The following is a 12,407-nucleotide window of genomic DNA, read 5'->3' on the forward strand; positions in this document are numbered from 1 at the left end:
TTGTCTATATCTTCAGATGGTTTTCTTCTCTTTGTGTGTCTGTGGCTCTGTGGCTCCATGTTTTCCTCCCTTTTCCCTTACAAAGATGCCAGTCATTGGATTTAGGGCCCACCCTAATCCAATGTTACCTCATCTTAACTAGCCACATCTGCAAAGGCTCTGTTTCCAAATAAAGTCACATTCTGAGGTTCTGGATAGACGTTAGCCTTAGGGGGCACACTATTCAACCTATTACACATACATAATATGTCCTACCATTGCCCACTTGAGAGGGCTTGGTTGTTTTACATGCCAAAAGCAGTGAGCATACCTACCACTAAGAGCGTGGCTTCTAAATGCCATTCTTAAAACCTGCACATTCTCCACATGAATCCCAGAACTTAAAGTAACAACAACAACAAAAAAGAACCAAATAGTGATCGAAGAATGATTGGGGAAAACTGAAAAAGACACAGAAGTCAGTTTGAAAGAACTTCCACTGGCTAAATTTGGGACAGTTTGAGCATGAAAATAAATAATACCAGTAATATGTCCTCTCAAATAATATAGAAAACCATGAATCAATACTTATATACCTAAATACATACATACAAACAAACATACATACATGTGCTAATTGAAAATAGAGATATTTGTCATTCCTTTTTCAGCAAATATAATTTCATCCTATGGATATATATGGTAGTTCATTTAAGTGTTCTATTACTGATTCAAGTTAATTCCAACGCTTTACTATTTTAATAGTAATGCAATCCATTTTTTATTTTATAATATTTTAGACTCAGGGGGTACATGTGCATGTTTGTTACATGAGTATATTTTGTATTTGTGGGGATTGGGCTTCTACTGTACCCTTTACCCAAATAGTGAACATTGTACTCAATGGGTAATTTTTCAACCCACGCCCTCCTCCCAACCTCCCCCCTTCAGGAGTCCCCACTGTCTATTATTTCTATCTTTGTGTTCATGTTTACCCATTGTTTATCTCCCACTTATGAGTGAAAACACGTGGTATTTGATTTCCTGAGTTAGTTCACTAAGGATACTGGCCTCCAATTCCATCCATATTGCTGCAAAGGACATGATTTCATTTGTTATGGCTGCCGAATAAATTCTATTGAGCTTTATTTTGTATTTCAAAACACAGACAATTTAATCAATTAGAATTAAGTATGACTGCAACTAGCATAGACTCAAAGTAATAGTGGGTAATTTCTTTCTCCTATTTGGAAAATCTGGAGGCAGGCTGTCTGTGGCTGGTGCCCCACCAAGTAGTTGAGGACCCAGGCTTTTTCCCTCTTTCCCAAGAGGACCTCCCAGTCTAAGATGGTTCTGGATCAGTGGCTCTTCATCAGGGATAATTTTCCCCCTAAAGTAAAGTTGACAATGTCTGGAGACATTTTTATTGTCATAATGGGGACGAGGTGCAACGGCATCAAAAAAGTAGAGGCCAGGGGTGCTGCTAAATGTCCTACAACCCATGGCAACAAGGAATTATCTAAGCCCAAAATGGGAACAGTGTGGAGGTTGAGAAATCCAGTTCTCACTCCATCTATCACACCTGTGCTCCAAGAAGCAGGTCAGCATACAGAAGAAAGGGGCAAAAGGCATATGCCAGCTGACTTAAGAAAAGTTTCTAGAAGCTGCCACACAATTCCACTTATATTCCATTCACCAAAACTTAATCACATGGCCACACATAATTGGAAAATATAGTCCTTATTCTCAGCAGCAATGTGCTTAGTTAGAAATTGAGGACCAAACTGTCAGTCTTTGACACAGTAATTATACTGGACATGACTTTTCAAATTAAATTTACCTTCCTCCCCTTGCCACCTTTCCCATGACTGACCCCCAGCAAAAAAAATCATTCCCCTCCCTGCCAAGAAGTGGTTGCTTTTCTCCACCGCTGCTTTGAGAGTTATTGCCTCAGGGAGAAAGAATGTCATCTTGAACCATTACCTCAAAACTAGTTGAGATTCTTTCTTGCTTCATTGACTTCACTTGAAAAATATTTATTGAGAGCTTTAAAGTGCCATGCACAGTGTCGAAGGCAGCTTGGCACCTCCCACAGAGCCAGCTCAGATGCAGGCATGGAACCAAGCAGACCACTTGGACATCATGGCCAAGGCAAACCTAGAGATATCTGTGATGAGATGTCTCTGTTTTCCCCTAGGGAAAGAGAGGTCTTGCGGGAACACACCTGTGGAAGAAAGAACAGTGCAGTCAGCAATCCCTGAGGCCAATTCTGAACCCACTACCAGTTCATGTGACCCCGAGCAAGCCATATCCTACTGCACCTCTATTTTCTCCTTTGCAAGTCTAAGGCTGGGATCCAGAGGTTTCCCAGGCCAGCACTGAGCTACCTACATGAATCAACTTGGAAGTGTGCTTAAAATGCAGATTCCTGGGCCCACCCCAAATTCTGATTAAGAAACGCTATGGTGGGGCCTGATAATTTATGAGTTTTTTCTTAAGTGCATATGTTCTCATGCCCAACAGCTGTGAAAATTACTAGACTAGTAGAAATCCTTCTTAGCTCTAACAGTCCAACATCTTGGAAATTAGAAACAAATCCACATTCATGTAGCATGAGAAAGTACCTGTAACATTTCAGGAGACACTACACACTCAGCTGTAAAATGAGAGCTTGCAAAGTCATAGAAAATAAGAAGGCATCATTTCTACCAAAAGCATTACTAATCAACTGCTTCAAGACTGGGAAGTCATTTTCTATTACTGGCATAGAAGAGGAATAACAACATTATAAAAGGTACTTTAAAAAAAGATGGATTTTCTGAGCTCTGAGACTACACTGAAGGAAAATAAGCCATAATTCTATGTCACTATGAACCCATAATTTTTGCCAGAAAGAGAATAAAAGGAGTCAGGTCTTCCCTACACCTACTTGCTAGAATAATCAGGCATAGGGATTAGCTAAAGGATGCAGAGAAGCCCTCTCTACATCTTCCCCCAGCACCAAGAAAGCTATGCCAGCTCTTGGGCCCAACACAGCTTTGTTCATTAAAGAATCATGCCAACAAAGGTTTGGAAGCAGTGCACCTAATGATCTGAGTGATATTCAAATTTAAATTGACATAGAATGAAGAGAAAATAAAAGCCTTGTACAGGTCTCTGCATCTTGAGGTCCTACATTTGCATATCTCACTACCATCAAAATAATCAAAGTACAATGAGCTCTCGAATGAGACCTAGAACAGACCTGGAACATACAGATTATCAAAGGCTTATCCAAGAAGACATCTGCAAAACTGAATTCTGAAGGCTTAATACGTGTTAGTCACAAAAGTGTTGGAGAAATTGGAGGATACTGGCCAGGTGAACTAACACACACCAAGATCTGGAAGAAAAGCATCAAATGAAGTATACAAACTACAGGTAGTTCATTCATTTGAAACCTATCCCAGAGTGGTGAATGGTGAGGCTGGAAAAGTAAGCAAGGCGAGAGCATGAGTGGCCTTCATTGCACACAAGTACAGGAATGTGGGCTTTGTCCTGAAGGCAATAGAGAGGCACTGGAAGGTTCAAGGCTGGGGAGCAACTCTAGCTGCATGTAGAGAATGGGCTGTAGCAGAGCAGTATTCCAACTAGGGAGACTAGTAAGAAAGTTAGTGCAACACTCCAGGTAGGAAACGATGAAAGTCTGACACAAGAGAATGGTAGTGGGATGGATAAAAGGAAAATTCCCTAAAGCACTTTGAGTTGTAGAAATAAGACTTAGTAATTGATTTCACTTGAAGAATAAGACAAAGGGGATAGTCAGCAATGACTACTTTGGGCACCTGAGGTGGTGACAGTCAGCGAAAAGTCAAACACAGAAAGGAAGCAAGTTGCAAAGGTTGGGGCAGAAGAATCCAAGTAAAGGCTCCCAGGAGGCAGTTGACCATAATGGCCTGAGACTTAAGACAGTGATTTAGGCAGCAGATGATAAATCAAACCACAAGCCAATAAAATGACCCCAGGAAAGAATTAAGAGTGAGAAGAAGATGAACATAAAACCCCAGGGAAAAAAATCAGCCTTTAAGCTGCAACAGAAGAAAATGGGCATAAGAAAAGCTAAGAGTCACCAGAGAGGCAGAAGGAAAACTATGAGAGTGGGTACTACAAAATTCAAAGGAAGAAAAGATTTTAGGAAAGGAGTGTTAATCATGGCCACTGTTTCCAAAAGGTTGTCCATGAGATTCCACAATGAAGAGGTCCCTGATGACCTTGGGAGGCACAGCTTGGAGTGGTGGGCGCAAAGCCAGAGAGCCTTAGATTTAAGAGAGAATGGGAGGTGGGAGGTAGGAAGTGAGGACAATGAGTTGGAAAACCTTGGTGAAGCTAATCTGTAAAGAATTTAAAAGAGGGAGGCAACCAGTGCTGGATGGGAGATGGGAAGGTGATTCTTTTAAAGATGGGAGACACTTGGGACAATTTAAAGGACTGAAATTTACTGAGTATTCATATGTGACCTCATTTGAACCTCCTAATATTCATGAGGAAGTTTTCCCATTCTACAGATGTGGAAACTGGAACTAAGGCTAAATGACTCAGAAACATAGGGGAAATTGATGGTGGGCTTTGGAAGAAGAGATACAGCCATTACTTCCTTGCCTGAATTCCCACTGCCACTTCATCATGCTGGAGGCACAAGGCAGGGAGGCATGGAGAGAAAGACGGAAAAGAGGACTGGAAAGGAAGACTCACAGTGCTAAGTCCCCATTAGGTGCAGGAACTATTAGAAACTTACTTATTACTGCATTAGCCTGTTCTCACACTGCTATTAAAGACATACCCAAGACTGAATAATTTATAAGGGAAAGAGGTTTAACGGACTCACAGTTACATGTGGCTGGGGAGGCCTCACAATCATGGTGGAAGGTGAAAGGCATGTTTTGTTTTGTTTTTGTTTGTTTTTTGAGATGGAGTTTCACTCTTGTTGCCCAGGCTGGAGTGCAATGGCGTGATCTCACCTCACTGCAACCTCCGCCTCCCCGGTTCAAGCGATTCTCCTGCCTCAGCCTCCTGAGTAGCTGGGATTACAGGTGCCCACCACCACGCCCAGCTAATTTTTGTATTTTTAGTAGAGACAGGGTTTCACCATGTTGGCCAGGCTGGTCTCGAACTCCTGACCTCAGTTGATCCATCCACCTTGGCCTCCCAAAGTGCTGGGATTACAGGTGTGAGCCACTGCACCCAGCCTGAAAGGCATGTCTTACATAGAACGAGGCAAGAGAGAATGAGAGCAAAGTGAAAGAGGAAACCCCTTATCAAACCATCAGACCTCGTGAGACTTATTCATTACCTCAAGAACAGTATGGGGGAACTGCCCCCCACGATTCAATTATCTCCCTCCTGGTCCCTCCCACAGCATGTGGGAATTATGAGAGCTACAATTCAAGATGAGATTTGGGTGGGGACACAGCCAAACCATAAAAATCACCTTTAATCAAATCCCACTAACCCCTCAAGGAAGACACTATTATAAAGTTTGGCTTACAGTGAGTAAGAGCTCTGAGGTTGAGAAAGGTTACACCTTCACCAGGTCATGCCGCCAGTAAGTGACTGCATCTGATGTCAACTTGGATCTGCAGAAATTAAGGTGTCCTCTCACCGCTTCTAGCGAGCCCTTCATTTCAGAGTCTCAGGCACTCTCCTCCAGCAACTCCACTAGTCTCCACATCACCCCTACCCCCACCCCCACAGTAGACTATTTATGAACACTGCTTTCATTCCAGTCTGTGCTCACCCAAACCCTACATGGCCTCATGTCTCACACCGGGGTCAGCCCCACAGTGGCATGAGACCACGTGCCTGGAGGAACGGAAGCTGAAGAATACTTCACTGGGTCCTTCCCTTTTACTCAACGGTAAGTAATTTAAAAGATTATTTTTATATGAAAAATAAATCTGAAGACATTGCTGAGCCAAACACAAAAATTACATGAATTTCTGAGATGAAATATGAGACTTCCATGAGATGTCCTGCTTGTGGTGCAGCTTTGGACTCCAGCAAGTTCCTGTTTAGAATATTTCAATGGAAATTCATGAAAAACAACTTAAAACAGGATAAAGGGCTTATGGTGGAATTTCAGACCTTCCAGTCCATCCCACTTGCTTTCCAGGCTTAACTAACCCCACTTCCCCACAAGAACCTTACTCGATACTCCTACTACATCCCTTCAGCTTTCCCCTTTATCTCTGCTTCCCCTGCAGCCTGGAATGCCCTTCTTCTACTCACTCATCTGAAACCTGTTCACCTTCCATAAAGTCCTGTAGGATCACAGTCATCTCCCTTCCACTAATCTCCCATGTTAAGCCAGCACTTGTCACTGCTATCGTGCATTGTTATATTATCCATCTGTGCTGTAGGGCTTGTCTCTCTAAGCTGCTTAATAATAGGGATCGTGTCTGCTATATCCTTGTGCTTCCACACATAAACAAGATAGCTTTCCCAGAGAAACAAAAACAGCAGCAGCACCAACTTATATTTCATAGGTACTCATATATATGATCTCATTGGAACTTCATAATAATACCACAAGGAAGTTTCCCTACAAAACTGACACTTAGAGAAGCTAAGTGACTCTTGCAAGGCCATACAGGTTGGAAGAGACTGCTACATTCTGACAGCAGAGCCTGTGCCATACTAAGTAGGTGCTCAAAGAATGTTTATTAGTTGACTTTTTCCACTTCTTCCTCTTAAATGGTAGCAGAGTACCATTAAGTGATCTTCATAGACTCCATAGAGAATAGCAGAATCATCTAGCAGAGCCCCCCTGCTCATTTCTGACCCACAAAATCACTAGACATAATACAATGGGCTTATTGATTTAGGTCATTGCGTTTCTGATTAGTTTTTCAAGTGGCAAGAGAAATCTGAAAAACCCTCATGAGTTCTGAAGCAAATTTCTCATAGTTGGCATTTAACACAATTTTTGTATTATCACTGAGCACACATTAGGCAAAGTCTGTCCTAGTGCATTCTCAGTTCATTGTTGATGCCCTTTCCCAACAATCCAGTTCTCTCCAAGGTCCTCTGAAGATCCCCTCTCAGATCTTCTTCCCTCAAGATGCCCTAAACCTTAGAATCCTTCTGGTCTTATGCCTCTCTTCCTTCTTTCTTCTTTTTTCTTTCTTCTCCTCCTTCTCCTTCTTTCTTTTCCCTTCTTCTTCCTTCTTCTTCTTCTTTCTTCTTCTTCCCTCCCCCTCCCCCTCCATCTCCCCCTCCTTCCCTCTCCTTCTCCTTCTCCTTCTTTCTTTTTACCCAGGCTGCAGTGCAATGCCATGATCTCAGCTCACTGCAACCTCCACCTCCTGGGTTCAAGCAGTCCTCCCATCTCACCTCCTGAGTAGCTGGGATTACAGGTGTGTGCCACCACACCAGGTTAATTTTTGTATTTTTAGTAGAGACAGGGTTTTGTCATGTTTGCCAGGTTGGCCTTCTTCCTTCTTTACCCTTCTATTATCCTTCCCCTCCTCCCATTAAAGTGGTTCATTTTAAAGGAATAATTTTTTTTAATAGAGTCTCGCTCTGTTACCCAGACTAGAGTGCAGTGGCTTGATCTCAGCTCACTGCAACCTCCACCTCCTGGGTTCAATTAATTCTCCTGCCTCAGCCTCCTGAGTAGCTGAGATTACAGGCATGTGCCACTAAGCCCTGCTAATTTTTTTGTATTTTTAGTAGAGACGGGGTTTCACCAAGTTGGCCAGGCTGGTCTCGAACTCCTGACCTGAAATGATTCACCTGCCTCAGCCTCCCAAAGTGCTGGGATTGCAGGTGTGAGCCACCATGCCCCACCTTAAAAGAAGAATTTAGTAGCCCTGAAGAATCTCCAAGGTGAAGACTAGAAGAGAGAAATCAATGCAGCATTTGTGTAGAGACCTAGGAGGAGAGGGCCTGAACACCAAGCAGTCTCCCTACTGTTTCTTCTCCATCTTCTATTCATAGCCTTCTACACAAACCAGAAAAAGATCATCAATTTTACACCAGATGTGAGAAGATGCCCACTCCCACTGCCTCCCCCAGTAGTAAGTCCTCATTAAAACTTGCTACCCTCTGAATCTAAAATGATTTAATGCTTCCTTTCCTTTGAAGTGATGATATTACAGATTTTATTATCTTTTCAAGGAGAAAAGGTCTGTTAGAATAAATAAAGCCTTAGTATATGAAGTAATGTTCAGAGTGTCTTATCAACTTCAGTCTTCCCCTGGGAATCCTCTCTCTTCCCCTCTGCTCACCACATCCTGTCCTTCTCTTCCAGCCCTGCTCTGATTATTAACTAAGAACCCATAGAAACTAAGGTTTCCTTTAGCTCTCCCTAAATGGGGTTTGAATAACCCACTAACCATGTTTAAACAGGTCTTCTTAATCATAAACATCACCCTAGAAGACAAACATCACTCTTCTATTATGTGGCTGCCCATAAAACCCAGACAGCTTCCTGTTTCTCTGTTTGGACCTCATGTGCCTGCCAAAGGTATGTGCCATTTCCCAGTGGCTTTGAGGGAGGCATAAAAGCCAGAGCCCACAGGATTGTGTTACTCAGTCTTTGTCTTAGGTCTCAGGTGGGGCCAGATAGGGAGGGGAGTGTCACATCTTGTTGCATTACTAAGGCTGATGGTCACCCAAAACACAAAGATAGGACTGTATCTCTTGGAGATGAAGGTTCACATGTCAACATACACCTCCCACCTATGTCAGTCTGCCCATCCCCAACCTTGGTCATGTCATTCCTCACCTCACTTCCCTCCTACTCCACTTCCAATGTGGAAAGGACCCCTCTTCTCCTGTCCACCCAATTAATAGCTACCTAGCCCACCAAAGTACACTTCAAGCCCCACCTCCTTTCTGAAGCCTCCACTGCCCACTCAGGTGACTTTCTTCTACCATTCACAGATGGTAACATGTGTGTATCATTCCTACCTAAAATGCTGGAGAATGGTGTGTTAACTCTTCCTGTGGTATTTGTTTTCCCCACATTATATTTAAGTTCCTGGAGTGCAGAAAGTGTGTGCTGCCCATGTTTGAATGCCCCACATGCCTAATGAAGGACAATGTAGATGGAAGACCCATGAGCAATATACTGAATCAATTAAAGAGACAGGGCATGACATTGTTCAGGCAGCTGTTAATAATAATAATAAAATTAGTTGCTATTATTAAGCCTGTCTTAAACTGCAGAGAACAAGACAGACACAGGGGATGACCTACAAGCTTCAAGACTCAGAGAATTCAACAACCTTAAGAAATACCTCCTGGGCAGAATGCTGTGTTTGGAAGGTTGGAAGACTCTGAGCTTGAGAACCCTGAAGAAGGCGGAACTGTTGGGTTGCCGGCAGCCGGGAAGGGTTTGCCTGACACTCTTGGCTGGGCGGGAAGAAATGGGGGGAAGGAGAAGGGCGGCGCACTGGGCTGCTGGAAGCTGGGTTCCTTCCGAAGGGACGTTACGCTACCGTCCGTAATATCACCCCAAGCCCTAGCATTCTCAGGAAAGTCGCTTATGAAGCTATGACTCAAGTGCCGCAGTGCTTGGGCCCACGCTTCGCAGCGTGAAATCAGCGGCGGGGCGCGGCGGCACGAGGAAGCTGTGCAAAGCCGAAGGGGCAGCCTCGGACCAGGAACCTTACCCGTCTGGCGGGTCTTATGGCCGAGTCACCGTGGCGGCGCGGCAGCTCGGGCCCGGTTCTCCCGGGCGGGCCGGGGTGGTCACCTCTGCAAAGCAGGGTTTCTGGGCCGTGATCGAGTCTTGCTCACGGGCATGTCGGGAAACGCCTGCTGCGCTCCCTACCTGAAAATCCACTCTTGAAAATGCACTCCCTTAGGTTAAAACGCTGCCTTTCCTAAGGACCTTCTTTAAAAGTAAATCCTAACATAAGTTGGTGCAACCAATTTCCTTCCCTTACAGACGCTAAAAGCAGAGCACTGAAGGGGTGGGATTCTTGAAGGGGAGGGAGGGAGGTAAGGCTACTGATGATCCTGGAAGGGACAGCTCCACTGTGAAGGGTTTAGGGGAAGGCGGATATCAGCTCTGGTTGCTCGGTTAGTTTGCCCTATTTGAGCTGACGACTTTCGTTAATGAATTTCACCTCTAGTGCTCAGTGGTTTATCTGAAAGAAAAGGCTGGACTAGAGAAGTGGTTCTCAAATTGGTCCCCAGACCAGCAACATCAGCATCACCTGGGACCTCGTTAGAAATGAAAACTATAGGCCAGTCCTAGATCTACTGAATGAGAAACTCAGCGGAGAGCCCAGGAATGTCTTTCAACAGCCCTCCAAGTGTTTCTGATTCATGCTGTCATTTGGTGACAAACTGGACTAAATGATCTGGCAAGTCCCTTGCACAGAAGAGAGCTGATACTTTTTAATGTGGTTCATGAGGCCATACAAGGCCCTCACTGATGTGGTCCTCATGTAACTGTCCAGTCTCTTAAGGCAACAGTCTTTCTCATCTACATAAAACTGATAAAACTTTCTCTAAAGAGATTTCCTCTTTGAAACCCAGGCTTACATATGCTGCTCTTCCTGACATAGCCTTTTTCTTCCATTACTATCTCCTATTTGTCCTGTAAGACTTGTTTTGTGATTATCTCTTCCAGGAAGGCCACCTCACACCTCCCAAGGTCAGGTGTCTCCCTTCTGTGTTGTTGTAGCACCTTGTAAATGTTATATCCATTTACCACCTTTATCAGGTCACCCACCAGACTGAGCTAGGTGTGAGCAGAAACTTGTACTTCTGCACGTTCAGTGTCTGACACAATGTTAGCCACTACAGTAATCATCAATGCATGAGTGAATGAATGGATGAATTGAATCCTTTTGTCAACTGAGGGCTCAGATAGTGGCTTTCTGGTTCTTTTTGATCTCTAATCATTGATAATTTAAAGCTCTTCGTGTTACCCCAATGATTTGATCAATGCTTATTACTGTTAGTAATTTTTTTTTTTTTTGAGACGGAGTTTCACTCTTGTCACCCAGGCCGGATCTCGGCTCAATGCAACCTCCACCTCCCAGGTTCAAGTGATTCTCCTGCCTCAGCCTCCCGAGTAGCTGGGATTACAGGCACCCACCACCATCCTCAGCTAAATTTTTATATTTTTAGTAGAGATGGGGTTTCACCATGTTGGCCAGGCTGGTCTCGAACTCCTGACCTCAGGTGATCCACCCAGCTCAACCTCCCAAAGTGCTGGGATTAGCCACCACACCCAGCAGCTGTTAGTAATTCTTTATAGTACATTACATAATACAAATTATTTCATATCCATTAGCCCATTTCAACTTCTCATCAACCTTAAGAATTAGAGTAGGTATTGTTTTAATCATTTTAACAGCTGTAAAACAACTCACAGATATCAAATGGCTTTCCATGGTTACCTATTTCTGTAAAAATTATTTACACTGAGTACAAATAAAACACAAAGTGTCTCCTTGGCAAGGCATAGTGATAGACACATAGGAGTTAAAAACTTATTAAAGACATGATCCTTATCCTCAAGGAATCTCTATTTTAGGAAAAATAAAACATATTCTCCAAATAGCCACAACGTAATAAGTGTATAATAAATCCAATCTTAAGTGAGTCATTCCATTAAGGATTTAGGAGTTTGGTGGACAGAGGAACTGTGGGTGGCAGAGTAGTTAGGGGAAACATGATTGGGGCAGAGGCAGAAATTTCATGATGACTGGACAGAAAAGGATGTGAACAGATATGAGAAGAAAGCCTCCCAGGAGCAGAGAATAGACTAATAAATGAACAGAGACTGGAACAATCAACATTGTCTGGGGCAGTGAATATATCTAATAGCTGTAGCAAATAGCAGAGATGCTATGAAGGGGAGCTGTGAAAGTCAAAGATAGAACTGGTGGTGGCACTACATATGCCACTGAAAGTGGGCTTGATGGGAGGATTTTTCACACTTTTATTAGGCTATTAGTGGCCACTCTTGAAATTACAACATATATCGTTGATTTATTAAACATTAATGTTAACTCTTAATTTTCTGTCCTCCCAGACAATGCAAGGACCTTAGAACACTTTAACTCTATTACCTCCCTCCTGACTTGCTATCGTTATCATGGATCTTGAGTATGTATTTTAAACCCCACTAGTCATTATTATTTTCATTTTGCATAGTCAGTATTCATTTATATTTACCTGTGTTGTTTCCATTTTCATTCCTCTTCAATTTTTCCTTCATCTCCAAGCTTTCATCTGGGATCTTCTCTTTACCCAAAGAATATCTGTCAGAATTTCCTTTAGTGCAGGTCTCTTGGTGGCAGCTTCTTTCAGTTTTTATTTCACTGACTTTATTTTACCATCATTACTGAAGAATATTTTTACTAGGTGTAGAATTCTAGATTGGCCAAATTGAAAATATCATTCTACTATTTTCTTATTTCTGTTAT

General features: G+C 43.1%; 1 long non-coding RNA gene across 1 annotated transcript; it reads right to left on the reverse strand.

Moving 5' to 3' along the window:
• Positions 1-1,182: 1,182 nt before the first annotated feature.
• Positions 1,183-9,929, reverse strand: LOC134729252 (uncharacterized). The gene is made up of 2 exons (XR_010110156.1): positions 9,633-9,929; positions 1,183-2,203 (listed from the first exon to the last, which is right to left on the reverse strand). It is a non-coding gene; the product is annotated as an uncharacterized LOC134729252 (long non-coding RNA).
• Positions 9,930-12,407: the final 2,478 nt, after the last annotated feature.

The sequence above is a fragment of the Pan paniscus genome, chromosome 17 (genome assembly GCF_029289425.2).
Source record: "Pan paniscus chromosome 17, NHGRI_mPanPan1-v2.0_pri, whole genome shotgun sequence".
NCBI classification, from domain to species: Eukaryota; Metazoa; Chordata; class Mammalia; order Primates; family Hominidae; genus Pan; species Pan paniscus.